Raw genomic sequence first — 4,602 nt, forward strand, 5'->3', positions numbered from 1 at the left:
TACATTTTTATTTTTAGAACACTCAAATCTAAAGGCAAGTTAGCTCTGCACACATATGCATGCACACACAAATGTAAGTAATATCTGAACATTTCCAAAGGGCAACAAGTCCTTTTGGAATAGTAATGAATAGAGAAATCATCTTGTGCCCTGCATGAGATAGGTGCATTTCAAGATTTTCCTGTATAGCTTCCATGAAAATTGGCCCCTAAGCAAGGGTGTGAGTCATTGATGAATACAGCTCTAAGGCTTCACGCTGTGCAGCAAGAGCTGTAAAAGGCATTAGAGGAACACAGGGGAGGAGGAGGAGAGAGAGAGGGGGTTAGGAGGTTATTAAATAAAACCTAGTAATGGTTTTACATGAACATTTTCTGAACAGTGTTTTGAAAACGTACATCCCAACCCACTGGGCACCATCCAGGCTGCTGGCTGCAGTGCCCTCTGTTGGCTGCTGCTCAAAGGGGCTGTGCAGACCCTTCGCCACTGACATAAAACAAGCTTTTGTCTATAGTCAAAGGGATGTGTCGTCGCAGCTACCCTAGCAGTCTCAAACTGAAAACTCAGGTTGTACAAGTAAAATAAATTACCCTGTGTATGGCTTATAGTAATTTTTCAAGTGAATATTAAAGAAAAAGGATGGGTTTTTTCTCCTCTGCACACATATCCACCACACGAAAGCCCATGCCCACAGCACTCTACCAGCAAAAGTCACAGCCCCCACCAGCACAACTATGCAAAAAGTACAGAACAGGCCAAAGAGAATCTATTGGTGATAAACTTAAACTTCCTTAAACTTCAGAGGTATTTGATTTTGGCTTATATTTGTCTTTTTTTTTTTTTTTTCATAAAATCAATGTTTTGACACTGGTGTCAATTTATATCATTCACTGGTTAGTAATGGACTATATGTAACTGATAACACATCAGACCTGGATTATGAGCAATTTTCATTTTTATGCAACTATATTTCTCCTATCTGAGTCAGGAGATCCAGGTTTCAATAAATATATCAGATTTTGAGAAACCTGCTCTAGCGGAAGGTGTCCCTGCCCATGGCAGGGGGTTGGACTAGATGATCTTTGAGGTCCCTTCCAACCCAAACCATTCTATGATTCTAAGTCAACACATAAGTCGTTATCATTCCAGATTCTCCAAACTTCAAACTTCCCGCATGTTCTGATCACACACTCACTTGCGCAGTCCCCTCAATCTCTCTTCCCGTTTTTGTGTCTTCCATTGTGTTTGCAGTCTTAGTGCACCCATCTGAAAGAAAAGATATAATGTGTCCCATTACAAAACACCCTGCGACTTCCAGAGGAAGAGGTTCACGTGTGAAATTTATTCTAAATAATGATTAAATAACGCGAACTAGCTACATTGGTTTAGTTATAAATAACCCAATAACCCTTTAAATGAGTCTTTTTTTCAGTAGATGACTCAGATGTATTGTTAGGAAAAAATATTTTCCTCTATTTTAGATAACAAAAGTATCACTTGCTAGAAAGCAAATCAGAATTGAAAGCTATATTTTCACACTGATAACCGTTTAAGGAGCTTGGACATAAACAAACAAACACAAAAAGAATTTTTTAATTTTTTCTATAAGTCTTTTAAAGGCCAGAAACAGCGGTTTTACTTTTATGTAATTTCAACAAATGGGCACAGTGGTCTACATAATTGAAAATTCAATCCAAAAGGAATGTTAACAGGGGAAAATAGTTTATCATGTTACAATTACTTTTGTTTCTCTAACAGCTTTAAAAATAACACACGTAATTTAGAAAAAAATCTTCTGTGTGTATATATATTTAAGAATAGGAATTATATTTTCCCCTTTTAACTGAGCAGTCGTTAACTGTGGTTAAAAAAAGAAAACAACAAAAACACCCCCCTGAAATACACAGACATGCAGCACCATCTGCTGGATTAGCACAGCTCTCAAACATCTATGCACCTAGAGAATATATTACCACAGGCAGAAGGGAAAAGCCACACAAACAAAAGCACATCATGGAGATTTGTTTAGTCAGGATCAGGGAAGAGAAATCAAGGGATGTGGAATTGCCATGAAAATTGTGAAATAACACTCTTTACTCATTACACTTTTTACTTTTTCGACACTATGTACAAATACTGCACTCACAAAAACATATCATCAGATCACTTACGATTACAAAAATTCAAAAGTTCAGTAGATGCTTTAAATAACTGCATCGAGGTTGATTTAATTTGGTTTCTTGCGTGTATGCATGATGCTACATGATTATAAATTCCCATTTTTTGACTGGATGTCTGTCTTAGTAAATAGGACTGACTGTTCACCTAATAACAAACTACTATTCAGTAATTTGCTTCCTTCTTGTAATGCACTGTATGGTCTCCTATGTTATTTAACACACAAGCTCTACTTGGGTAACACAGGATTATCAGGTGCTCATCTCTGCAACTCCACATTGCGTTGCAGATGTTAATTTTAAATCCCTGCAAGGTGAGCTGCATTTATTTTCACATACAGTGAGTAAAAGGAAGTTCTCAGTTTGGGTAGGGAAGGAAGGGGCCCCTAATACGTACATGGTGATGTGCCATTGTAGTCTCTGCTGTATTTCTAGTAGCTTGTAGTGTCTTTGGAATTCAACCTTTTCATTCAGTCAGGTCACCCAACTGCACTCATCAATACCTGGCTCTTGGCACGCCACCCTCCAGCGGGTCAAACAGCTCAGTACTTCGCAGGCAGCCCTTTCACCTGACACCTTCCAAACAGCTGGAGCTCCCGCCGCGTGATCACACCAACGCGTCACCTCTGCACCGATGCCTTTGTGCTCATCCCCATTCCTGACACAGTGCTGAGAGCTGCTGGTCCTCGGGATTCATTGTGAAACGCCAGCTGTCTACACGTGGCAATCTTCTAGAAGGTTCCTCCACATATACGAGAATCAAGAATATCTTAAGAAGCCTGATTTTTCTGCCTATAAAAATTTCCCTTCTTCTTAATGGCCATATATCTCAGCTATCTTATATGCTCCTGCAGATGACCATCTTTGCTTTTTCACACTGGTGATGTAGGTCAAATCATTCCACATGCCTCTGGCAGACACTAACCGTGCTCTGCACATCACTCAGCATCAGACGGACATCACCACTGAGCTGCAGACTATAAAAGCGTACGGCAAGGAGATCAAAACAGGACTTTGGCTGTCACAACTTCACATATCCCAGAGGGCAGGAAGGTGACGGGAGGCTGCTTGCTGCCAATTACTGTCTCAAGTTGTTACATTTTCCTTATGTTTACCAGGACTGCCAAGCTTGCTTCTTCAAAAATATTACTCAGCACATCTTAGAACCATTCATAGCCCGCAATGCCGTGGGAGACAACAAAGGCAAAAAAGAGCTTCCTTGTGACCTCTGTGTTTGTTTCACAGGTAACTTGAGGCACTCAAGCCCACACCATTCCTCTGTTTTTAAGAAACTAGGTTGCCTCCTCACATTTTTCTTCTTTGTTCTTCATTTGTCTTTCAATACTTTTAAGAATAACTAAAGATGTTTCTCAGGGGGATGATCAGTGAAGCGACCAACAATCCAAGATCAGCAATAATGCAAGTTGCCATTTTGGTGCATCCGCCTCAGACCTGACTTTTACTGTTCTTCAGCAATCTTTTCTTCTCTGAAAATATTATTCCATAACATATGCAGGCATCTAGCAAAATCAATGTTGCTACTATGCCAAAGGCCCGTGTTTTGTAACAAAGCTCACTGCAAACTCTTTGCCACCTCCCAGCCATTGTGAGTACCTCTTACTGTTTTGCTCAGGCACTTTTTAATCACGCTTTAATTATTTCCTTTAATGTCTTTTCACCTGTCATTCCTCTGAAGGCAATATACACCCAACCTTTCCAGGATGCCTTTTCCTGACAGTGTGAAGCTATATACTTCTTCATGCTGGAGTCTTCACAGATATTTCTTCCTCACATCCTCCTGTCTCCTTTTTGAGAGCAGACTTTGTGCTGATTCAGAAATTTGGCTGCTCAGAAGTTTCAGGCAGACAATAGGACAGTCAGTCATCAAGAGAGGGTTTCTGCAGCAAGACCGGCGTGCCTTTCTCCATCTATGAACGATAGAACTCAATGGCACAGGATGGTTTGCACCCTGGAAGTATAGATGGGTTCAAAAAGGAACGGCCAAGTTTATAAAGGATATGGTGTCAGTGTTTATGGCCACTTGAATGCCATCTCTGGCTCACGAAACCGACCTGTTTGTTGTTGGGAGACAACCCAGAGGCCTGTTCAGAAACAGGCACCGTGCAGTCTCCCAGGTGAGCTGCCCGGCCCGGCTGAGCCAGAGGCTGGTGCTGTGGCAGGGCGGCCATCGAGCCAGGCCTCTGCGGCCCCGTCAGCCGGAGGCCCGGGGGCTGACCCTTCCACTTCAAGCAGGGCCACAAGGGACCGCAGGCGAGGTCGTCCTCTGGTAACCTCACTAACAGCCCCGCTAATGAGCTGATGTGCTCGCTTCCACTAGACATTTCCAGCTCCAGCTCCAGCTCTTCCCGGTCACACCGGCCGGAGCCCGCGGGGCTGAGGCCGCCAACGGCCGGGGCGGGGCGGGCGG

This window comes from Larus michahellis, chromosome 6, assembly GCF_964199755.1.
Source record: "Larus michahellis chromosome 6, bLarMic1.1, whole genome shotgun sequence".
NCBI classification, from domain to species: domain Eukaryota; kingdom Metazoa; phylum Chordata; class Aves; order Charadriiformes; family Laridae; genus Larus; species Larus michahellis.